Source organism: Etheostoma cragini, chromosome 19, assembly GCF_013103735.1.
Source record: "Etheostoma cragini isolate CJK2018 chromosome 19, CSU_Ecrag_1.0, whole genome shotgun sequence".
NCBI classification, from domain to species: Eukaryota; Metazoa; Chordata; class Actinopteri; order Perciformes; family Percidae; genus Etheostoma; species Etheostoma cragini.
Genome location: NC_048425.1, coordinates 10,192,908 through 10,219,526, shown reverse-complemented (window position 1 = coordinate 10,219,526; position 26,619 = coordinate 10,192,908). Strand labels below are relative to the sequence as shown.

Genomic DNA, 26,619 nt, shown 5'->3' with positions numbered 1-26,619 from the left:
ATTTTCTTTTTTATTTTCATACAAACACAGAACAAATAGTAAACTGAACATACCGTAACATAATGCCTCAGCCGTAGTGAGCCACATGTTAACATTGGCCTCTTTGGCCCCATTTATAAGGGCTGTTGACAGCTCCATATACGTGATATCAAGACAAGTTAAAACCCATTGTCTGATGGTCAAAGTGTGAGGGGGGCTTCCGGTGTACTGCATTATTTTCTTAGCAGCTGTCAGATCTGCCAACATTACACGTTGCCCCTCCATAATCTGTCTACTGGGAGCGTTTTGTAGGTGGGCTCAAGCAAATATGAGTGTAGAGTAGATACCATTCCCCTTGCAGCTCCTTTAGTAACAATCAACTCGTGGAGTGGCTGTGTAGGCAGCGGATGTTGCCAAGGTACACCGTGTGCTTTAAGAGCTGTCCTTAGCTGTAAATAAAAATAGAAGGACTTGGCTGGTAGATTGGAGCTATTCTTAATATCTTGAAAGGAGCGTAAACCATCTGAGCCAAAAATATCACCAAAAGATTGTATTTTCCCACTGAGAGTTGGTGACAGGTTTCCCCAAAATCAGTTTATTATTACAAATTGGAGATTGCCATCTACAAGATATATCACAAATCCTATCCACTGAGAGACAAACCTGGATCAGATGGGTCACATGGGGCCGCAATCTAACTGACTCTGCCTCATGGGGATATTCACAAATAAAATGTCTGCCAAAAACCACAGATGCACAATTCTTTCTTCCATTATACGCCAATAATCTGCTGCCTGGGAGTCTAAGAGTGAAGGACCAGTGGTACAGTTTGAAGTTGGGCAACGCTAATCCCCCATCTGATCTCCTGCGCTGGACAGTGGCAGCTCTGAAACGGGGTCTCTTCCCAGTCCATATACATTTTGAACTCGCTGCATGAAGTTTACCCCAGTATCCAGTAGGGGGAGAGAGGAGAACCATGGAACTGACAACAATTATTCTGGGCACTGCATTCATGTTAACAATAGAAATACATGCCTGAGAAATTTCGGATAAAAACTAAACTGCAATGGCCGCTGAAACCTTAAGGTGGTCTTTACCAGGCTCACAGTGGCCTTTTCTCGGCTAAATTTAACCGTAAAGGCTGCTAAATGTAACTGTCTTTTGACCGGTTGGGCATAGATTTTCACGTGTTATATAGACCAAATCATGAGAATACACGGCTAAATAACAGGATAATTTGACCTCTTACCATTGCATTACCTTTTCAGTTTTTAATCATTATTTGTATATTCTAAATGAATATTTCACATTTCGTGAACACTACTTTTGTTTAAAATATATGAACAATTTACCACAGCAGAACTTGACTAGGTGATCCTCAACTCCAGTCCCCTACACACACACACACGTGGTACATTAATGAGGAAGCTTCTTCAAACCTCCGACTTTAGGATGAAGTCTAATCATTGTGCACATGTGTGTCAGGGTGTGTGTTCATGCATGGCAGAGAACGTTCACGTATCATAAATGTTGTGCACGTGGACATGGGATTCAACTCTGTTCTTCTGCTTTTAATTAAGCTGATAATGAGCTGACATTAAGGTCAAGCACAGACCGTGGTGAAGGAGAGCTTTAATGAAAAGAAACGTCTCAAAGTGGCCGGTGAATATTATGAAAGACAGTGTTAAGATTTCTTCATGTACAACATGGCCTCTCTATGCGTTATACTGCCATATATCAGGTCAATACAAAGAGAAAGTCTGAATAGAAGCTTTCAGATACAAAGTCCTTCACAGTAAGTCAGATAACAGAGAAGGAAAACATAGGATAAAGTAAGGACTATAGGCCAGGAACCAGGCCCACTCCCTTAGGATGTTTTTTCCTACCTTTTTTCATTATAATTTCCTATTATCTTATACCTTGGGCGATCACAAGTTAATAACACTACCCCCAACTCTGCCCCGTTTGGTCTTAGGGGCCAAAAAGCATTCTTTTTGGGAAAAGCTTTCAGCGGATGATGTAATTGTGAATTTTAAGGTACTGTAGCTACATAAATGGTCATATAACCCTACAATTTTGCACGGTGTAACTGTATGTGTAACTCTTTACCAGACCCTCCTCCAAAGTGTGCTTGAGGAGAGTCTGGCTACTCCAGCTACTACTTGTTTTGGTGGAACATGTGTACGTTCAAAAGTACTTTTAGTCGTGCAACAGAAAACTCAGATTCGACAGATAGTCTGGCTAGCTGTCTGGATTTCCCCTACAGAGCTCTAAGGAGCAGTTAACCATAGTCCTCAGCAACCCACCAGAGTTTATAATGTCAAAACAAAGAAAGCGGAAGGTAACGGACATCCGGCGGAATTTTCGGCAACAACGGAGCAATCCTGGAGGTAGAACATCATGGATAGGAAGAAGGATACCGCAGAAGGACAGACCCTGCTGCGGTAAAGGGAGTCTGGCACTTGCAAATATTTGAAAGCACAAGACGGTGCTGCTCATGGAAACACTAGGGGCCTTCAAAATCAACAAGTCCTTTGTATTGACTCTAAAGTGTACAAAAAAATCAAAATATGAAGCAAACAAAATGTTTGTTGTATGTTTATTTAAGAAAATAATTCACCATTCATATCTTGAAATGGAGTGAACCACACAACATACTGCTTAGGAAGGTTATGTTCTACCACTGATATACAGTACCCAAACACACGCACGTTATTAAAGATATCAATGTGATTTTGAATAAGGCTTTCTAATCTCTGAAACAGAACCCAGAAGTTCCCCTTTCAACAGCAGCCAATAAAGCTGAAATATACAAACATTTTCACCTAGTTTTAAAAGTCTATAATTTTAACACACAGCCAAAACGGAAGAACGTTCCATCATGTTCATCACCAGCTGAACAAGACATCTTGTGTGTTTGTGTTTAAGTTTCTACTTTATTCTGCTCTTAGACTGCTATACTAATACTGTGCACTAATAAATGCATTGTTACCATTTGCTACCTCCATGTGGTAAGTGAAAAAAAATGTGTCCAATAAAATTTGAATAGATGATGGCCCATGAAGAGATATTCATACTGAACTGCAACACATCTCTCCTCAACAGCCAAACATACACAAACTGTACACTGTATTTGTATCTACCATAACTGTACTGGCATGCATTGTTTCAGCAGGGGGGTAAAGAGACGCCTGTGGAGGAGTAGTTGGCAGTGGTGCCAGCCACCCCAGCACACTGACAGGATTACCTCTCCACACAATTCAATTAGAAGCCCACTTTAGTCACCGCTCACCCCTTCAGGATCTCCATAATCATAACAGATGGCTCTCTATGAGACACCCACCATCTTTCACCTCCAAGAGACCTGGAGAATAGCAGAGCTGAAGCAGTATGTTTGAGAGTTATCTTTGTAGCTGATTGTGTATGTGTGTGTGTGTGTGTGTGTGTTTGTTTGTGTGTGTGTAAGTTGTGTAATTGCATGTTTTGTGGAGATCTGTGTCATTTGCAATTAATGTGTGTGTGGTGATTAGGGATACTAATGTAATAGGAGTGACAGCACATTCAATGTTGCAGTACTAAATGGCGCAAAGAGCAAAAAGGCACTGATAAAAAAATAAATGCATTGGAGAAAATTTAGGAGATTTGCTCTTTTATATGTTTAAGAATGGAACATAGAAACTGCATCACTTCAGATGGAAAGCTTTGGACTGTAGCAAATTGACTGACTGGCTGTTACACATATTCTTTTATAAGAATTAATTTGTGTAAGGGCTGTTGAAACATTCACTGCTTCACTATTTGCGAACGAACAGAAGATGAGAATGGATGAGTTTTAATCATGTAAGTCCATTGAGTCTTGTAATGTCAGGCTATTGCTTATGCAGAATGAAGAGGAGTAAGTGCCTAGCCTCTCTGAATTCTTAGTAATAGTGTTTTGAGACACGGTGGTTGCCAATTCTAATATTAATGACACATGCCTGTGTATTGCAGCATGGTATTTACTGTGTGTTATCATTTGTTTTTGTAGAAAAAGAGCCACTGTTATAAAAAATCATCACATGGGGCCATGTAGAACTTGGTCCAGGTCTGAGTCACATTAGGTTTTGATGCAATTGACAACATTGCATTAAACCTTTTGTGCATTTTGGTTTCATGCAATCGAGCACCAGAGTTGTTTTATGTATCATTCCATCAACTTGGAGTCAAGATTTTGTGTAACTTAGTTAAATTCAGGGGAAACAGTTCCAATACTATGTTACGTCTGTTTAATGCTAATAAGTAGGGTCAAAATTAAAATCAAAAATCGTATGTATCGTATGTTTAATGCAACAGTTTTTAAAATTGATTCTTTTCACCAGGATTAATACTTTTTTACCGATTCACTTAAATATTTTCTGTTCATACAGTACTGCCGACGGCGACTACTTCATGTCAGTTCGCTGCAAAACAGCAAGAGCAGAAAATGCAGAAATCCATGTTATGTTCTTCTTTACAAATTAAATAAATGGCCGACTGACTGACTGACATGTGATGTGCATTCTTCTTAGAAAACAATTAGTTACAGAAAGGTCTCATGAGTGTATTAATCAATTTTTGTTTTTGTTAAAAAACAAGACAATTGCAATATTCAATACTATTTAATCACAGTACTTCTAGAATCACAATTAATGAAAATTGCAATACAAATCCAATCAGCAGCCATGTGTCGTGGAAGAATCCAATCGGGAAAAATGCATGTCATCCCAGCCCTTCTAATTTGCAAGCATGCTTCCACGTTAAACTAAGATGGGTAACATGGTAAACAATATCAATAGACATGTTATCATCATTTATGTCATCAGAATCATGCTGGTGTTAGCATTTTGCTAATAGCATTGCCACACAGCCTCAGAAAGCTAATAGAAAAGCTGTAGATGCTATTCTCATTCCCCACAGACATTTCTCATTCCTTGTGTTGACAGTAACAATAGAGACAGAATTGCTACTGTTGCCTTGAGCCCGATCTAGAAGTTCACCAAATTGTTCCTATTGAGTTTATTCACTGTGTTTTGTTCATGTTCCATTTCATCATCAATATTTAATCATTGTATGCTCACGTTTAGCACCAGCTGTCTGCCTGATAATCCTGATTCTTGTGTCTCTCTTTGTGATGCTTGGAGGCTTGTTCTTTTTGTGTTTCACTTAGTAGTTTGTCCTCATTGTGGATGATATGTTATCATATTCCCATTATGTGCTTTAACAGAGTACAGCCCAGTACGTAAATCCAGATACCTGGGAGGGTATAATACAGTGATGGTGCTGGATAGCGAGACCATGACAAAGTGTCCTGCTCAGATATCCAACTCCATTTGAGATGCTGGTTTCCTTCCTCCATTTTTTATGTAAACTATAAAATCCTTTCCCCTGTGGGGCTTAGCACAATAAATGATGCCCGATGTATTTCATGATACATTTTTTTAAATATCCAACACATTGGTCTCTTTGTGCCACATGCACGTACCATGTCCTCATGTCATCAGGTGTTTAGGTCCAGCTCTGGCGCTCTAGCACTAGTTTCTCACCTCTTCTCAAGTGTGTTTAGTTGTTCATTATCAAAATTGGTGTTGCCCATTCACAAACTTGTCCTTTTTCATGAATATTCACCACCGCCATCAATTCCAAGTATTGTTATTGGCTTGATTTTTTTACATTTCCATTTGCACGAACTGGGGTAGACGCTCCATAGTCATGCGCCATCTTAAAATACGTTAGCCAGCAGTGTTGGGAGTAACGCATTACAAAAGTAACGCAATTATAGTAACGTATTTATGTATTATACATACATAATAATTGTAATATTGTAATGTATCATATCAATGTATTTAGCCTACTTACTAATTACATTTCAGAATTGAATTTGTCAGGTATGAGGACACCTACAAGGAAAGATTGTGTCCGGAGTCAGATGGGTCTGCAGTGATGTTTCCTGCCCGTTTCCTGACACTGGAAGTGTGTAAGTCATGAAAAGAGGGTAGGTTGGCACCAGTGATCTTTTCTGCAGTCCTAATTGTCCATTGTAGTCTGCTCCTATCCTTTTTGGTGACCGATCCAAACCAGACTGTGATGGACGTGCAGAGGACAGACTGGATGATGGCTGTGTAGAAGTGGATCAGCAGCTCCTTAGGCAGGTTGAGCTTCCTGAGCTAGCGCAGGTAGAACAGCCTCTGCTGGGCCTTCTTGATGATGGTGTCAGTGTTGGGCTCCCACTTAAGGTCCTGGGATATAGCGGATCCCAGAAACCTGAAGATTCCACAGCAGAGTACATTTGCGAGATGGACATTAATTTCAGGATTTATGACGCTGCGTTGAAGCGAGGTGCTGTCCCTTCTTTGTCCCCATGGAGCCAGAATCAGAGATGGTACAGAAAATATATTTGTCCCAACAGGTGACAGTATGTCAGCATGGCAAGCGGTGTGTCCGGTGCAAGGCACTGTTATTTTGGTGAAAGTAATTCAAAAGTAGTGTAACGCTTTACAATTCAGAGGCATTAATATTGTAATATAACTACGTACTCTCAAATGACAGTAACTAGTAATCTATGATGCATTACATTTTTCAAGTAACTTGCCCGACACTGTTAGCCAGTACCCAACACACAGGACGTACTGCTCCGCCTTTTGCGTTTTTGGTGTCACAAGATAGATTAACAGATGCTGCTAATCTGCTAATGGGTATCGTTGTTTCCCGGCCCGGCCAAATTTGGAGAAGGAAATATGGAGGACAATGAGTATTCAAAATCCAAATTTCAGGAACAGGAGTCTTTTTCTCCTATACTGTATGAACACAACTGACTTTTTGCATGTGATGGGAATCAGGTTTCTCCCGCTGAGAGGAAAGTTGGCACCAGTGCAGTGCTCGGTGTACACAAACAATAGAGCAAAGGCACAACGAAGCTATTTTTTTGTAAGACAAGTATGTTTAGAGAACAGAAAGCAGTTATCCAAACAACAGGCAAGGCGTTGATATGGCTCACGCCTCGTTTGTTGTTTAGTGCTATATGATATGGTGTTGTTTTCACATCTAAACGTCTAAATCTTGAATCACATTTTAAAATTTGAAATAAATTCCTCTGTGTATATTTCTTTGGAAAATTATTCAAGACCAGGAATGAGCTGCACAAGAGGAGTGAGGCAGAAGTCATCGTCTGTCTTTCCGCAGTTTGTGTGTGCGTGCGTTCGTGCTTGTGTGCGCGTGCTTGTATGATCAAACCGTCTCTATCCCACCATGTCCTGATCCAGCCCAGGCCAGATAGAGCTACTTAGTCCCCATAATGTCCCGAGGTCCCTTCTCATTGCCGCCTTTGAATCCTGTCAAAGACAGCAGCGCAGATTACATGCCTCTCTTGAGTCACTTTCAAGTTGACTATACTCCAAAATCGCAAATCTCTCAATCTGACCGCGCACACATCTGCAGCAGAAAGTAGCACTATCCAGGATTCCATCGGACTTTGTTATTTTTATTGGTGAACAACTGGAGAGAGTTTGTGTTCGCACTGTCTTTTAAGGAGTAGAAAGAACAGGCGTGCTACATTACAGCAGGTTGGTAACGTCATTGTCAGGCGAAGCTGAATAATTATCATCCCAGGTCATCGTGACATCCATCTTATTACAATCATCTGCTGGGCCATTTCCAATATGATACATGAACATGCACTGGTCAGATGAGGGTCCTCAGCTTCAAACACACTGCCCCACAATCACAGTGGATGTAGGGAAAAATGTTCTGATTCAAAAAGACTTTAATGCAGTTCTCTCTGGTTGCCACATCAGTTCAGTAAGAGAAAAAAAGAGCATTTTATTTACATGATCTCCATATGAGTATGTATTTATCTGCACTTGTGTGTGTGCATGTGTATAATAAGATTCCACTAGTGAAGGTTTACAAAAATTCACATTCAGGTCATATTGACCCCAAGTACCCATACAATAATTTCCCAGTAGAGGCAATTCACTGAAAAATGTTCATAGTTATACTTTAGTGGTCTCTTAGGGCTTTGTGAAACTCAGCAAAGGTGCTGCAACATGATTTATTCCATTTTGCCCTTTCTGGGGTCATACTGACATGTACAGAGAGAGATCACTATTAAACATTCAATCATATTACAAGCTATTTCCTAATAAGTAGACAGACCTGTTATAATGCCTTCCCACGGTTGGGTGTTCAGGTCTCTCTGTGTCCCAGCAGGTACTCTACCTGTTAGACAGAGCTGTGAGCCCAAAACCCTCTGGCATTAGTGAATCCTATACCTTTTTCAACTTTATGGCAATCCACTGTAAACACTTTTGTCCATTGTTGTAGATAAGAAAAGCGGCTTCTATGATGTGTTTATGTCTATGTCCCTGAATGTGTGAATAGAAGAAAGGTAACAGATGGTGGTAGAGGGAAACTGTCCGTCAGCTGTATGCTCATGAGAAAAGTAGATCATAATAACAAGCATCCACCCTGCGAAAGTGTCTTGGTGCAAGAAACAGCTACGTAGTCCCTGATTTGCAGCGGAATGTGCATTCTACTTTGGGTGGAGCTGCAATGCAAAACACCACATTTCCCATGTTTAAATCTTAAAAGGTGGCTGTAACAGGGATGTAAGAAAATAAAGAGCATTGTCAAAATGGGAAATTAGAATTTAGGAATGGGTGTAACTTAATAACTAATGGTAGAATTACTTGTGATACTTTACAGTTCTGTGCCTCCATTACCAAACTGTCGGCACTAACAGTTCCATTCATTTTCAGCTGCTGCTCTGACTTGTGTTTATTACATAGCTTTATGGAATACTCAATTCTGATTGGTCAATTACAACTTTCCACGGACCCCTTGGTTTCCTGTTGGGATCCAGCATCACCCTGTCGGTGGTTTAATTCACAATAATGACCCGCTCGCTCCACATTATCACACATTTAAAATTGCTCCTCTCCCTTTCATGTACCTACTACAACTGTTAGCATTTTTCAGAGTGCCACATTCAGAGTGCCACATGCATTTCCTGGAGATTAAGCAGCATGACTTTATTCTGTGTTCTTTCTACTGGGGCACTGGGGTTTGGAGATGGTGAATAGTTACCACAGTGCAGCAGGTTCAACCGGCGGTGAATCCAACTTTATTTGGAAAAAGTATGCACTCTGCTTTTATCTTAACACAATAATCATGACTTGTGCAGCTTTAAAAATGCATTTCAAAAGGTGAGCAATTCACAGGTATCTCTGTTCAAGAATAAAAAAACCTCTTTGGGTGCATTAAGTGACTGCATAGAAGAACCATTTCTGATTCCAGACACTATCACTGGAGCACATTGCACCACATCGTGAACTGATCCCTTAAAGCTACACATGATAAAACCAAGGGCACTGCTGTCCATCAGGGCTCCACCCACTGCCAAACTATAACTATCCTCTTCTCAATTCCAGCTCAGCCTATCATTGGAGAGTAATTAGCACACCATGCAGTGTGTCCCTATACTAATGGTCATGTTGTCTGGCCTAGGAGGTAAAAAAACCCAACTCTGTTGAATACAATATTTTAATATGGTTGATCCTAAAGAAAGAGCCCCTTCCTCGATCATCCACCACCTCTTACTGTTTATTGGGACTGCTTCTTCATGCAAGCGCGCTGCTGCAGAGCACTTAGCTTAACCCAGGACATGTCAGCGCTCAGTGTTTGACGACTGAGAATCGAGGAAGATGAGGAGGAGAGGGTTGGAGGGTGTGGTTGGGGGGGGGTTACACACAGGGCCTTGTTAATGGGTACACAATGTGCCAAGAGACAAGAAGCACCACACTCCAGCAGGCAACGCTGTCATCACAGAGGGAGAGACAAAGTGGGAGGGGGAGAAAGGGTTATCATTCTCCTACTTTGTTTATCAGTTATCATCGGCAAGCCCGCAGACATGTGATGACCAACGCATTAGGCATACACACAGGTACTGATTGACACACACACACACGCAGACACACACATGGAACGCAGATAGAAAAAAGATGCACGTAGAATTACGGAAAATAGCAAGACACATTCACTTCTGCGTACACACACAGCATGGTTAAGTGAATCTCCTAAATCACAAGGCAGTATTAAATTCATTAGGGAGCTCTTAGCAGCTGTTCTTGTCTAACCACATCAAGGCGCAGATTTACCAAATGAATCTAACACTGAACACTTAGATAAGTCTGCTTTTCTAAGAGATGAGGGGATTCTCTCAATAAGAGTCTGCACGGAAATTGGTTTGAAACTGTAAGTCTTAAGTACCGTCAAGCTGGCAGTATATAGAAAATGAAATCTATGTCAAAGTATTCTTATAGGTAAAATGGTGGAGGTGTAAACCCCCCCCCCAAAAAAAACAAAAAAACATGCACCACATTAGGCCTTGATTGCTAGATGAAAAGGATGTGATGCCGGGATGATTCAGTTTAAGTTGGGATCTCATTTCCTTAGCTTCAGTCTTCATTTCTTTCAGTCATAAATTGCTGGACATCACTAGAAGAATCTTAAGGTTCTGACACACCAACCCAACAACCAACCTTTGACAGAAAAGGCCTCACCAAGTTGTTCCAAAACGAGCCTCGGAACACGCCAAAGCGACGCCAACTTGAGTGTACGTTCTGTGCATGCAAACCCCTCACAGCAGGTGGCGCTAATCTGCATTGTCGCCTAAAAATTGAAAACCAGCAGCTGATTGGACACAAATGTCACATGGGCCTGGCTTCTCCAAAATTTCAAAGCCAGCGGCTCGTTCGGAATGCAATTTCATATTTAACAAAACTAGTCCTTAAACTGTGTACAGGGTTGAAATTGCAGGCTGGTAAATGCTCTGTTTTTGGATTACTTTCTGTATTTGGGTCGGATCGCGTTCTCACCTGAAGTGCAGCGAACTCTAGTTCAGGTGGAACCGAAGTGAGACCCAGAGTTTGTTTGTTTGATCCACAGCAGAGTTTGGATGAGTTTTCACAGCAGCCAAAAACCGACCAGGCTATCTGACAAAACACTCCACAGTTCATTTTAAATGGACATAACAAGTCAGGTGTGAAAGCAACCTTAGTTACTTTGAATTATGTCATTACGTTCATAGATCTCAGCAATCACAGTAATTTAGTAAGCAAATTCTTATTATTACCTGACAACCAAAACTATTAAAAATACAACCCAAGTTGTAATAATTTAGGAATATTAGAATTGTTATTTTAACTTGGTAAGAAATCAGTCCTCTATGAATCTACCAAAACAAGCCCATTCAAGTTTAGTATGTCATTGCATATAAATAAAACACCCAATAAACCAAACGGTAGCATTTGAAATACTTTCCTCAAGTATCTACTGTAAAATGATCACTGCAGTTTAATAATGCTCTGGATGTTTATTGTTCTTTTTTCCAAGTGATGGATGGCTTTTAAACATGATGGATGGATGGAAAAACATTTAATTAAAGGGTTGATTCAATTCAGGAGATCATTAAATCAGCTGCACATATTCACCTCCTCATCCGTCCTTTTTATCTACTGCTAGAAAAGACCCCTTGGTTCAGGAAATAAATAGATCATCTACTTGTATCTTTTGTTTTGTTTTTTACTGTAAAAAAAGAAGATATATATATATATATATATATATATATATATATATATATATATATATATATATATATATATATATATATAAGTACCAAATTACTGATAATAGAATTTTTCACCTGAGAAAATGCTACCTCATTTTAAAGCAATTTTAGTCCACCATAGCTCGTCCCTGAGAGAGAAGCTCAAATTGAGCTTGAAATCATTTCCAGACAGTTGTATTATAACTGTAGCTGTAGCTTTTAGCAAAGCCACAGCGTGTGTTGTCCTTTGTTTTGGATTGTTGCCATTTACTTACTCCATCTTGTCCTTTACCACCTTAGAAAGACAGACCTACAGTTGCATACAGCCCTCAAGAACAAAATAACTGAATATAGTGGAACCAATCCTGTATGAATATGTGGCTTTTCACAATTCCACAGATAGCCAAGGACAAAAAAATTCTCCAAAAGCCAAAATGGCTGCAATTCTTGAGCATCTAAAATTCTGATTCCAAAGAAGAAATAGTGCTGAACAGAAGCTGCGCATGTGACTACTGAGGTGTACTGGGAGTCCCGACATCACAGGAAAAGTGAAATGTCTTCTGATAGCTTTCTGAGGTGGTTAGGATTCAGAGCACACAGTTTAAGAATAAAGACTTTCAGCTGGTGACTGGAGCTCACACAGTCCAACTACTTTAAGCAAAGGCTTTGTTTATATTCAGCTGTCAAAAACAATAACCTTATAGACAACATGGTGGGCAGCTCAAGGCTGGTGATGGAGGGGCTGGAGAGGTCACAGAGAGAGAAAGAGACCGGGACAGACAGGGGGGGAAAAGGAGACCGGGGATATAGGGATACAAGTAGGTGTGTGTGTTTTGTGTGTGTGTGTGTGTGTGTGTGTGTGTGTGTGTGTGTTAAACCAGTGAGTAAGCAAATGTGCATGTTAGTGAGAGAGACAGACTGAGAGACATGCCTCCACCGGTGCTGAGGACAGCAGGTTTTCGGCGGATGCAGCGCTTTCGCGGGTGGAGGAGAGATAAAGGGGAGGAGAGAGTCTGGGGGATGGAGGATGAGGACAAGGAGGAATGTGGATTTGTCTGTGGTACCTGTGCCCAGCCATGCGGCCATGGCAGGGTCGTGTCAGACCTGATCGGCTTGGGTCTTTGATGGAGGTGGACCTTGAGAGCTTTACCTGCTCGGTGAACCCAAGCCGGACTCACTCACCGGGGCCTCGGTCGGCAGGAGGCAGCCACACTGGCATCATACCACACACGTACTGCATGTGTGCACTGAAGTCACTACACTGGAGCTGGCACTACACCATGTGTCAAGATTTCTTAAAGGGTCAGTTCACCCATATACATGAAAAACATATTTACTTCTGGCTGTATCAACCTAGCAAGTGTGCAACTGCATTTTCTTTTTCGTATCCTAATTTGACCGTTAGCATATTGAATAACACATTTCTTTTTAATGCTACTGAGTTCCATTCCATTTGTGGCCAAGTTTCATCACTAAAATGTGATCCAAGAGCAAACAGAAGAATTTCCCGCTCTGAAGTCCAGCTGTCTGAAAGCAGCAGACAACAACACACACACAACAATTAAGGAGGGACAAACTGACCATTTTGTTTTAATGACTCTGTAAATACTATAAAGTTCTTTCAGCATAGTTAAAAACAAAACACAACATATTCCCATTATTGGAACTAGTTTAGTTTGTTTTTCTGTATATTTTGGCTTCCCCAGCTGATATTTCTTGAAACAAATTTAATGTGATCAAAAGCTCCACACACCTAATGAGCCTGGTGGTGAAGTTGTCTTCTCATTTACCACTCCTTGTTTGATGTGTGTATCCTCTTCTAGATTATTGAGTCCTATGGTGCCATGCCATTTAATCAATAAGTGTTTAAAGGATCAAATTGAACTGATCATATTGGAACAGCACACGGAAACATGTGTCATACTATCCAGGAAAGGGTGGTCGGGACCTAAGGCACCTGTGGTGAGGAAGGTCACACGTCTGAGTGGTCCATGAAGGACACAGGAATGTGATCCTGCCTTTAAAAACCCCACTGGCAATGCTTCACTTTACACACACACACACACACACACGCAAACACACACACCCACACGCACACACACACACACACACACACACACACACACCCGCCAGCACCACTACCACTACCACATTTCTGGGAAATCTTCTCGAATTGCACATATGATTCATGTCCCCTCTTTGGGGGAACATACTGTATACTGCATTAGAAGCAACACTTGCAAAAAGTAAAGGTAGCCTAGCTTGCAGCCAGAAAATGACCACAGGCGGCTGGAGTAAGTATTCTGGAGACATTTTCAGGAATGCATTATTGACATGTAGTTTGTTGAAGTTGTTTTGGTACTTAGACACCACGTTTAGACACACCATAATTGTGTATTGATATTTTCTGCGCACACACCAATCAATAATCAAATTATATTCCTCTGATCCTCTTTTACCCATTCTGTCTTCTTGGAAAAACACAATGTGGTCTTGATTGATTGCAGAAGTGCATCATTTAAATACACATGGCTGTGTAGCGCAAACAACATTTCTGATGCATTTTCATGTTCAGCCTTTCTTAAAGCGGGTGCTTAATAACTGCTTTTGTTGTTAGAAAGTGCAGCTTGTTTTCTAAGCCTTCGCTTTGAGATAAGTGTTGTGAAAGAGTGCATTCAAACATGACAGAATACTCTGAAAGCTGAGAGAAATTAAGCTTCAACAATCATACTAATAGCGGCTGCTTTGACTGCAATGTACAAGTTGATCAACTGGATGAACTGCAGCCGCTCTCCCCAGCTTTTTATCTGTTCCTGGGGTGTTTAAAGCCCCCTCGGATTGGAATAACCTCTGCACTCCTGTTAAAATGCTGTCTTCTTATCACAGGTCCAACTGAACTGTCCATGACACCTCCACTACAACATGCTAACACTGTAACCACCACTTTCAATAGTATGACTATTATCCAATTTCATTCTAGCTCGTCCTCAAAGTTGAATACGACTACCTGATGCTGATTTTTCTTCTTCTTTTTTCTCTGTCTTTGTTTGTGGCTGTTGTTGTTTTGTTAGCTGTTGTGTCTAATTGTGATTGCACTGTATGTTTATGTGACCAAGGACCCCCTTAAAAACAAGGGGGTACATCTCAAGGGGTTATTCCTAATACCGAATTTTCATATATTGTCACATGGATATCTATGGATAGTAATGCATGGTATGTCATGGTGAAAGGGCATTCGTGTAGGGTCTTCTACCCAGCTGGAAAATAGGACACACACCTTCAAAGAATACTCTGTACCTTCAGAGAATTAATCTGCATTTTACAAGACCAATCATTGAATTCAAAGATATTTTTCTTTCAGGTATGAAATGATGGTGTCTACTAACTATGAACTAAACACTAGAGGTGAGCAGTGATGATAGAAATATGTTTAACATAGATCTATTTGATTGTACAATAACTAAACTAATAAAGTGTATGAGGATTTTGTTTTTCTCTTGTATATGTTTATGTACTGGCTGTATTGCTAGTTGCTGGTTAGGTTAATACTTCACAAGCAAACTGTAGCTTAAGCTTATGCATTAAACATGATACAGTACAATGCTGTAGAAGAAACCACCTGCAGCATGGAGTAATTAGTGCTACTGCTACCTGGAAAACATTCAACATTATTGTTGTAACATTATAACAGTTTTAGACTCATCTTATCCTAATATTCTCTTTCCGGTTCACTGATTAGGTTTCTCTTATTTTACCTGATCAACAAGCTTGTAGTGTTTATCTGGTTAAGAGGAAGCAATCCCCTGAGTGAGACCTTTTGTTTAGAGCTCAGGGTTACGCCACTTTTGATTAGTTGGAGCAGACTGTACTGGGCCTATGCCAATCTACCCAGACAGTCTCACGAGTTGATTGTCTGCTTAGCATTTCTTTATTCTGTTGTTGCTTGTGAACCTGTGTAAAAAATCTGGTGAGAAACTCTGCAGGTCAGAGAGAATTCTACAGCTGCTTGTGAACTTCTGACTCCACTGCACAGTTAGCCAGCCACTCAATTGAACTTGAGAAAACTTTTTCTTCCACATTATTCTGCACTGTATTGGGAGCACTTTAACTTTGAAACATTCTAGCTGAAGAGAGTTAAAAGGCATACATATATATATATATAAAAAACAGTACACATATATACAGTATATAGCCTACTTTTACTGGAGGTTTTGAACGCAGGACTTTAAATTGAATGTGTGTTCATATATTTTAATTGCTCATTTTAGACAGGTACACTGTCATTGCTGTATACTATCAGGATTTGAAACCTATAGCACTCGATGTGCCATGGTCACGGAGATGAATTTGGGGAAAAGAAGAAGGAGGATTCAAACACAGACTATTGAGGCAGACAATTCACTGAGCAGATGGGAGGGACCATCGGGTAACTGCAGGGCTGAAATAATAAAATAAAATAAAATAAATAGTAACTCATCGTGTTGGAGTGTGTGGCATGTGTAGACTTTTTATGTTTCCCCTCACAATCCAGTAAAGAGCAAATAAACACCCCTTTTCCTGGAGTCACAGCCACATTTCCCAAGATGGAGAGGCATTTCAAGGATTTGTGATAATTGTGGATCTACTGTATGCCTGATGTGACTGGAACTGGGACTTTTATTTTAAAGAGTTGTTGAAAAATTTGCAATGTAAAAAAAACAAAAAAAAAAAAAAAACTCTGCAGGGCTGATGACAGGGCTGTTTCTAGCCTTTGACGGGCCGCATGCAAGATGCTGTTTAGCGGCGCCTATTTTCTCAGTCTATGATGCGGGATTCAATTCTTTAAGATGACCCATGGAGATGCATCAATCGGTTAAAGCTTGGGAGAAAAAAGGGCTAGATTAGTTAAAACCTCCCTCAAATTAAAATTAAACTACTCAAGTTGACCCAAGCAATTAAAACCTACATAAAATGAGAATAGAAAAGTTAACAATGAGGCTCCTCTACGTCAATAAATGCAACAGATGCAGGTTTATTTCAAAATGTTTAAAACAAAGAAGTCTACTTGCTAGTGTCTACAAGTAAAGACAGGTAATTTTATTTATTCCTAAATATGTTGAGGCTGAACAGGCTGCACTTTCAGCTTGGGGGCCCCTATGCCCCGAGGAAGACTTTGGAGACTTGGCACAGCATTGCTGAGTCTCTGAAGGCAATGCAGTGGCCTTTTCTTTTGTTTGTGTGTGTGATTGGTCCCTTATCATGTGTCTGTCTGCGTGTGTGTCTTTTTCTGCATGTATTGTTTTGTCTCCCTCCCTCGCGTTTTTCCTCTCTGTGATTTTGTGCCCTGGGACGTGTTCTTAATCCCCAGTGTGTTGTTTGTAACTGTTCGTGAATGTTAGGTTTACATTTTTTTTCTGAATATAAAAAAAAATGTTATTGGAAATTCTGAGTTCCGAGTACCAATTGTTACAAGTAAAAACTTTTAGCCCACTACAATAGCCACAATTCTTTGCAGTGGCAATGGTGCACATGTAAATGGCCGCTGCTCTAACTATTGATTTGAATAGGTTCCACCTTTATGATTCCAGTAACACATGGAGCTTAGGGACCCCAACAAGCATTGCTTCCTGCTCCTTCTCAAAATATTGTTTTCCAAAGATGGCTTCTGTCATAGCACGACAAGCCAGACCGACATCATCAAGCTGTTGCGTCTGGGAACGTACCATTGGACGAAGGGCGGGATAAATGGTTGTCTTTCACATTCTCTTTGCACGTAATAGGATAATGCTACAACCAACCAGAGCAATTCTAGTAGGTAGATTAAACTTTTGCCAGAAAAACTCATAACACATCAACCTTTGTGCTTAACTCCAAGTCTTGCACAATAAAATAATACAGCAAAACCCATTTCTGCATTTATAGTTGCAAAGCCATATGCAGTTTAACTGTAAAAAATCTCCTTGTTTGATGAAGACAGTGGCATTTCACTATGAACCATAGTATGTCCCATAAAAACACCACAGGTCTCTAGTTCTCATGTGTTATTGATGCTATGCCTTTTTCTTTAGACAGTCTCTGTTGGATCAGCCAGTTGGGTGGATTTCCACCCCAGCTGCACTACGTGCACATTGTAAATGGTATGCAATTTGCACACAGCAAAAGGAAAGAGGATATCAAAATGTGTCTCTTGCTGAGTATATCCAACAGAGCTGAGAGTTCCATGTTTTTTCAAGTGTGTTTCTAGCAAACACTTTTTCCTACTGCAAACCTTTCTTGCTCATCACCTATATATAGAAGTAGAGGATAAGACGACAGTGAGGGAGAGAACTATATCACGCTGGCGTGTTGTCAGATCATCTTTTTTTGTACTGATTTTTCCAATTATGGCTGAGTGACATGTAGTGTAGCAAATGGCGAAAGGTGTTGAATCTTATTTCAGCGCAGACAGCCGTTAATGAGCTTTTTATCATCTATGAGATTTCTGTGAGGGAGCAGATGAAAGTTAAGATATCTCTGAGAAAATGCTTCCCAGACACCTATGTTTTTTAAACACCTGATCAGCTTTGATCCCGTTCTTTTTTTACATACTTGTATTTGTAGAAACACTAAATGCTTACAATCCGTCACTTTAAAAATTCCAGTCAGTGGCCTGGTGACAGAATTGTACACAGTGATATACCTACCTCGTTCAAAGGACTCTATAAGGGGCCTGATTCATGGATGGTTGTACACCAAAAGTATAAACCCATATTTGCCTTCCAGTTTATTGAAGACTACATGAAGGTATTTCAGGAGTTTAATTGTGTTCACTTTATTCTGTAAATTAACACTCTGTCTTGAAGGATGTTATACTAAATATATATATTACAAGTTACTAACTGAAAGTATACTGCAAGTGAATGTTGGTTGTACTAATTGTCAATGTCTTTAACTGAATATTCCTGCTGAGAAACTGAAATGTTTGGTTTCATACATATAAGCTACGCATTTAGGCAAATCAATTGAAGACATCTGTGAACGGGACAACATACAGTAGTTACAATGAGTCCTCAAACAGCTTAGCCCAAATTGTTTTGAATAGAAAATGAAGATGAATAGTGATATGAAAACCCAAACATCAATTGCAGTTTACAGAGCAACTTCTTGATTTAACTTTATCGTGCTGGTGCTTGACTTAGTTGTGCATATGCAGTTTTTCTGTGCAATGAGGAATTATCATCAACATTTTGGGTACTCTTACCTTTTGGTTGTAATCTTTTTAGGCAAGTGGCCTACAAAAGAAGAAGAAAAACTACAAAAACAAGAAGGCCACTTGAAGAGCACAGACCTCCAACTAAGCCACGTCCTGTCTCACAATGTTAATGAAAGTGAAAAATAATCCTGCTGACTGACAGAAAAAACTGAACCCGGAAACACCACCTCCCTGAGGGATGTAATAAGGATCTTCTCCCTGACAGACATTCATCGACAAGAAGTTAAAACTAAACTTCCTGAGCCACCGTTACTAATTGTCATATCAGTTTAAAGCTAGGTTAACTTTCATATTTGAACTGACAGTGGGATATTTGATTGTTGGTCAATGTCCAGTATATTGATTTAACTGGAAAGTAATGTTCTCAAGCCCTCCAGCAAAAACCCGGATGATTTCCTGTCGACGACCAGCATCAATCAGCACATTAGTGGACGCCACAGAGCTTGGAGATGAATCATCCTTCAGAAGGACAGTGTAGGGTGTCCTCTACCCTCCCTTCACCTCCATCCCTATCCTTACCCCCTGGGGATGTGTAGAAAGTGCTGTAGGGGTTGAGGTGGGAGGGATGAGACACACACACACACACCAGGCCTTGATGATTAAGGGTCCAGATCAAGTGGCCATGAGTGTCAGCTTCTACAGTGCACACACACCTTGCAACCGCTCTGGTCTGGTAGAGTGTGAACCCTCCCCACCTGCCTCAGTCGGAGGGCTGTGGGGGGGTACATATAGCCTGTCATCCCCCACTGATGGATGTGGGACATTACAGCTCTTGGGGACAGGTGCCACTGACGATTAAAGGCCCCAGCCAGTGGCTTGGAAAGAATGGAAGTGGAAAGAGGCGAGAAGAAGGAAAGGGAAACTGTTGTCGCAGAACGAGTAAACACAAACACTGCAGGGAAAGCAGACGTGAAACGAGTGGCGAAGTGTAGAGGAAGGTGGGGGCGCAGCAGGTAGAGGAGAGACAGATGGCGGGAGCCTATTTTTTTTCTGCATTTGGATTTTAAGTGTAATACAATGTGACTGCCTGGATACCAAAACAGTTATCACACAAGCTAACATTACTCTTAACAGGTGCAGAAACACTTTGCTTTGTCTCTTTTAGCCCTGCGTTTTCACCACAACAGACACTCTCCTCTTTCTCTGTCTGTCAGACTCCTTTCCGCTGCCGGGCTGCTCTCCTCTGTGCTGTGTTGATGACCTTTGTGTCCTAACCTTGTCAGCGAGCTATGGGGACAAATATTACCTCTCCTCCCTCAGGGACACTTGTGTGTCATTGGCACTCCCCCTCCCTGTCCGGTCACGGTATCATTGTTGTGCTACTTTGTACTTTAGTTCACACTGTTTGGGACTCACTCATTTCCAATTAAGTGTCCATGGCCACACCTGTGCACCTGAAAAGCTCCCATTTGCAGGTAAATACATCATGAGTATCATACATTGTGACTCATGTGTGTGTACATTTATGTATGTATGTACATGTGTATGTTGAACCTGGAGATTTATCCGAGTGACAAATTAGGCAGCCATGGTCCTATCACTTCGCACATGGGACCCTCCATTCGTAAACAATGATCGGGGAACTGAAATGAACCCCTTATGGAGTTAAAAATAATCTCTGTGCTGCAGCTCGTTTCTATCATTGTCACTACCATGGAGAGGTGGGAAGAGGCATTGTTGAGAGGAAGACGTATGAGTGAAAGACAAAAGATAGGATGGAGAAAGCTGCAATCCACTGGGAAAGGGCCACTCTTTGTTAATGCCAACTTCAACAGACTGATTGTGGAATCGAATCTCTACAGGACCGAGGCGAGTAATAACATGCCCTGGCTGAGAGAATGGAGCTATACTTCAGGTTTCAACTAAGTGAAATGTACTACCATCAGCAGAAAAACAGCACAGGAGTAGGGGCTAATGTCTATCCCTGGAACACCAGTGGTTATCGGGAAATTGCCTCAACATTCAGCTATAATTTGCTTTGTAATGAGTGAAAATAGCTGGGGATGTGTCCTACCAGATTGCTATGTTATCAAAAACTGCAAAAACAATGTTTTCACATTTGCAAACAGCAGAGGGAACCACTTCATCAAACCAACCGGCCTTCCAATTTCAGCTGTAGCTCTTCTTCTGATCTATCCGGCTGTTTTTCCTCAATCTTTTTTTTTTTTTTTTCAGCAAGACCAAATCCATCAGTGTTTACTCTTATAATGTTTAATGTTTGCTCATCTACTTACCCATAATCCCTCAGCACACATTCCCTCCCCTCCTTGGCCTCTATGTTAAGGCTCTGTCGTCATTGACGGATTAACTCCTCTGAACTTCTCAAGGATGATACAAAGCTAAAACATACGACTGAACTATGGCTGGCTGTCATGTCTCTTTGTGTGTGTGTGTGTTTGTGTGTGTGTGTGTGTGTGTGTGTGTGTGAGTGTGAGATACTGTTTGTCTATGTGTATTTTTTGATTGCTCTCAAGGGAATTCTACATCAGCCGTCCACTTAAATGAATAAGAAGCTTTGAGGAGGACTTTAAAACACACTTACCAGTAGCTGGTAACCAACAGCTGTTTTTCTACAAAGTCATATAGCTTCTCATTGACTTTTTGACCCTTTCAACTCGGAAACCAATAAGTCACATTGTAGAATAAAACACATGTTCATCTTCAAGTGCTGTGACAATCTAAGCTGACGTTTCTATCTAGCAGACTTCTCCACTAACTGCTGATGTTCTTTTAAAGTAGTTCCAAACAAAATAGCGTAAACACAAACTTTTTTATGGTTGCTCTCTTAAAAACCTATGTATCCCACCTAATTATAATGAAAGGAGTGTTCCTTCTCAGTTAGTTTACGCCTGATAGGTTGTCATGTGGGTTTTTGCCTCCTCTTGAAAGTGTCCCTTTATCATTGAATCCGCACAGATACTGCTCTGAGCCTCTTGCCAGCTTATCTTCGTTAGACCGTTAATTAGCAGCAAGTGTAGCAATTACACTCAAATATCCTAAGCAACAAAGACACAAAAGATGGCCCCCATACCTACCCCCACTCCGCCTTACCCTGGCCTTAAAACTAGCTCCCACAAATGACGGGAAGGAGAGAGGGGTGAGGAGAAAGAAAATGAGGAAGGGAGATTGTTGAACACAGAACTTGGATAAGACTCTGCTGTCACTTTTAATTGGTTTGTCTCTCCTGAGAGGAGCCCCAAATCTGGAAGGTTTTACATTGTGAGCCTCCTTCTGTATATATGCATGTCCATTTGCGAGTATGCGCAAATCCATGAGTGCACTTTGCATACATATGGTATTATATATAGGCAAAGTGTAGAATAGTATGCATAGTTATTAAGTAAACACCTGAAATTGGCATGAGATTGACACTGGCGTTGTTTTTTGTGGTGATGTTCTCACACTGAACTCAGCTCAGCCCGGTGCCTGCTGGATGAAACCATTTTTTTATCACTGTAACCTGGCTTTCTGTTAGACGGCTCAGTTAGTTAGTTAGTTAGTTAGTTACAAAGTGGAAGTGTTAAACATGTGTTTGTTCCTACCAGACTGACCTTTGACCTACAATCACCTTTGTCCTGGTTTCATGTCTGGCCAAGTGACAGGTGGCAGTGGTTGTTAGGGTTTCTCTCTTTTGTATTACTGACTGATATTGAAGGGTTTTATTTGGGGTTTTTGGGGTTTGTTCTCTTCATTTCAATTTACAGAAGTACATTTATACAGTATGTAATCCAATATATGCATATGTTAACATTCAAAATGGATTCATGTTACTTACCTACTTTCATTTCGTTATCAGTAGTTTTTCATGTGTCATGTTTGTTTAGTTTTATTTGTTTCTATGCAAAAATGGAAGTGGTTCATATCCATAACTAATGTAAATATCATTTGTATGTCCCTGCAAAACTTAATGAAGTGGTTGAAAAGCTTGCTACCTTAGTTGCATTTGTAGTCACTGTAGGTGTTAGCACACACCTGTCAAATAAGCAAAAGTCACAAATTGAATGGAGTAAGCAATGTACGTGCTGTGGACAGAGGCAACAGCTAAACGTATTTTAGACCATCTAAAAAAAATCAACATCATTTTAGGGTGTTATATTTGGAATGTTTTCACTGCTTTACCTTGGCGTCTGACATCCTTGCACTACATGTTCTTCACCGTAGAACACACATATTCCTGTTCAGTCTCTCTCTGCAAAGTTCTTCTGTACACTCTGGTTCATAAAGGTTTCATTTCGTCACACAATCAATCATTTTTATTTTCTTGTGTTTGTTGTCTCTTCCACAAACCGCTTAGAGTCTGAGCCAAACAGCTGAAATGTGGCGTAATGCAGTGCAGAGTGATGATTATTCTAAAGCCCCAACATTCATATGGAGTATCTATGGTTTCAGTACAGTAGGACAGTAGCCGCATGCAAATTGTGTGGATCACACTCCACTGCGTATGTCAGTATTTCAGAGGCCCCCCTGTGTGTTAGCTCCCCACATATGCAATCGGCTGCTCTATGAACAGCTGACTAGATGGCAACCAGGAACCTGGCAACCATCTGGCGCCATTGGGGATCCAAGGTTCTCCTCTATAGCATTCATCCTGAACAGGAGAACTCAAGGGGAAAGTAGAAGCGAAAATTAGGATGTAGCACATAATCCTAAAGGTTCTTGCAATGTTCCAGAATTACTTTTAATTGCGGAGGGAGTCTGTAATGTACATCAGACAACATCTGTGGCTTCGGAATGATTAGAACAGTGTTTTAACTTAATATCGTGCCAAAGTACAGTAAACATCTGGCTTCTCATGGCAGCACTCAAGATATCAACTGTAAAGGAGTTATACAGTGTATGTTGCAAATACACATCTGCTTTCTTGAAGCCCTGCGTGTTGGTCTTAATGTCTTTTGATTTGGTTTTCTCCAGCATGTGTTCCCCCCCCCCCACCCCCGGCCTGAAGTTGTAGAATATTCTGGTAAACTTCTAAATGTGATGCAAGGTCAGCGCACTGTCATCGCTGTCTGACCATAAGAAAACTGAATCTTTAATGCCTGCCAATCAATAATGGTGTGTTAATGATGCTTACTGTCAGTGGCTGAAGGCTCACTGTCACAACCCATCTGATGTTTGATTGAGGCGGTTGATGGAAGAATTATTTTGATAGGAAAGCCACTAATCAAAAAGCTTATGGTTGTAATAAAAAAAGTGGTGAAAAATCTCCATTTGAACGGAGAGTGGAAGGACTAAATATCACTCGGCACGGTAAAGTTTCAACTGGGACACGTCACCATGTTCCAGCTGAATGCCCACTCAGGAGATATGTGAAGGTGAAGGAAAGAAATGGGACACATCAAGTTCTGCATGTGTAGCTGACACATGTTGTTATCTGGCAATGCGATGCATGCATTTGCTTTTAAATGCAAGAGCTATCAGAGATACGGCCTCCTTTTGGCATTAGTGTGTGTTTGTGCGTTATGCGCACATTTCTTGGACTGTTAGTACGATGGATTTCAAACGTGCAACGGGCACGAGTAAGTGCAGTTTCAACTTTGACATTGCTTGAATTAGAAATGCAAATCGTTAAATATATATTGGTAAATGAAGCACACACTGGCTTTTGCCACTGGCTGTGTCACACAGAACACTGAGTGACACAGTGCAGGACCAGCGACAGAGAGGGTGGAAGTAAGCAGCGGAGCTTTGGCAGCTAAAATGTGACATACACCTCAGATCCACAAAAATGGGCAAAGTAGTTACATACTTTTTACAACGGGGTTTGACTATTTTCCTGCTTCCAACGTTAGCTACATGATTGCTGGATATGCCAAACTCACTTTTTTTCCATTTATCTGAAGAATGAGCATATACAGTATTAAGTGGCTGTGAGCTGTTGCCTACATTCCCCAATTCTAACCAGAGGCAGAATATAAAGAAATCTGAGATTATTCCTCACAGTGCTGCGCAAATGCAATGCGAGAAAATCTCAGAGCTGAACTAGGCAGACACAACACTTTTCATCAGACTCTCCCTGGGTCGGGTTAATTAAGTCTACTGCTAACTAATAACATTACTGTTGCCAAAATACCCAGGCATGTCAAATCCCCTACTTCACAGTTAACTCTCAGGCCACTACACCTGTATGGAAATGAACACCTCTGCTGAAATGTAAAATTTGTCAATGATCTCTCTCTCTCTGTCTCTCTCTCTCTCTCTCTCTCCACCCACACAAACAGTTATCAGGCATTACAGACATCTCAACAAATGCACCAAATAAAACTGCCTAATAATACATAGCTAATACAATTGAGCCACCAAGAGCAGTCTGACCTGTTTATTTCCTCTCACTGAGATGTTTCTCAACAGAAAGCCAGTGATTTAATCTATTTCCTTTGGTTTCCTTAATGACTGTAATCATAACCTTTTGTTTATCCAACATTTCTCCTCTTCCCTTACAGTGCTCTCCAGCTTCTTGTCTGCACAGTAATTTGCTCTTAAGAGAATCAAAACTTATTATACCTAAAGGCCACACCATTTGTGAAGAAAGCAGAGGGGGGATGTTTTTTGACCATGCCCAACAAAACAACACATAGAATTAAATCCCCCATTCAGTACCATGGACATAGTGCTGCTCGGCAGCCATGCCAAAACAATTATGCCCTTCAAAATCCAATATAAAATAATCTCAAAATGAAAAAGCACAACGTGGTGTCAATATAAAGTTGAGTTCACTTGCGGCAAAAACAAAATGCTTTCAACCAGGAAATGCTTGTTTATTCCTCTGGAGAGTTTTAATCCAAATCTGATCTTTTTTCTAGGCTTAATGAGTTGTTTTGGTGCCTAAACTTAACTGTTGTTGCCGCTTGACACTAACTTTTTCTGGCTTAACTCCACCACCACAACCCTTGAAAGGACCGTCATCTGTGTCCGACTCACAGTCACCTGTTGGTGGCTAATCAACTGCCGCTGGTAGCCGCCATCCCGGAGCTCTGGAGCAGTTTAATACAAATCAGCAACTGTTGCTCAGATTTCATCAATCTATGGCACTGTATACTTTTACCGTTACAGCGCTTTACTTAGTTTAAAATACTTCTATTTTAGGTATATGAGTAATGTGGTTGAGGCTATTGGTAAAGTAGATGATCACTTTGAGATACATTTAGTCCCCACTGGGTATTAAAAAAAAACATTTGAACAAAGGCAGGAATATGTAGACCAGGAAGAGGGGAAGTCCCCCCATGCATCCCCCCCGGCAAATCTCACCCTGCATACACTGCACCTTCTCAAGACGGAGCTAAAAAGCTCACATCTCTAAAATTCTGTTCTAAATTGAAAATGGATCTTCTCAACAGAGATATCCACTGTATTTTAGGGAAAGCTGCAGCCAAGGAGGCACGCAAGCAAAGAGAGAGGGCTGTAAGAAAAGGAATCAGAGTGTCACATCCATTTGTAACTCCTGCTGTGATGTCAGGATGCTGGCGGGGGCTCACCAACTGTGCACAGTGACGTTGATGGATGCAGGTGAGCGCCCTGACTTTCTCCCCAAATACTCATCTGTGAAGATTTGTCTGTTGTCGTTCTTTTATGAACACATAGCTGAAAGATGGAGACAGAGAAAGATGAGAAATTGGGCTGCAAGATGGATGAGCGTGACAAAGATAAGAATAAAGGTGAGAGTGGAGTGAAGTAAAGTAAGTAAGTAAAGTAGCAGAGAGTGTGAGAATAAGAAAAAAAGGTCTTTCAGAGAAGTGGAGAAAGGAAAGGAGAAGGAGAAGCGTGTGCACTTTAAGAAAAGTCAGACAGATAA

General features: G+C 40.8%; 1 long non-coding RNA gene across 1 annotated transcript; it reads right to left on the bottom strand.

Annotated features, from left to right (window-relative positions):
- Positions 1-1,126: 1,126 nt before the first annotated feature.
- Positions 1,127-24,562, bottom strand: LOC117934909. The gene is made up of 3 exons (XR_004654610.1): positions 24,459-24,562; positions 13,883-13,888; positions 1,127-1,137 (listed from the first exon to the last, which is right to left on the bottom strand). It is a non-coding gene; the product is annotated as an uncharacterized LOC117934909 (long non-coding RNA).
- Positions 24,563-26,619: the final 2,057 nt, after the last annotated feature.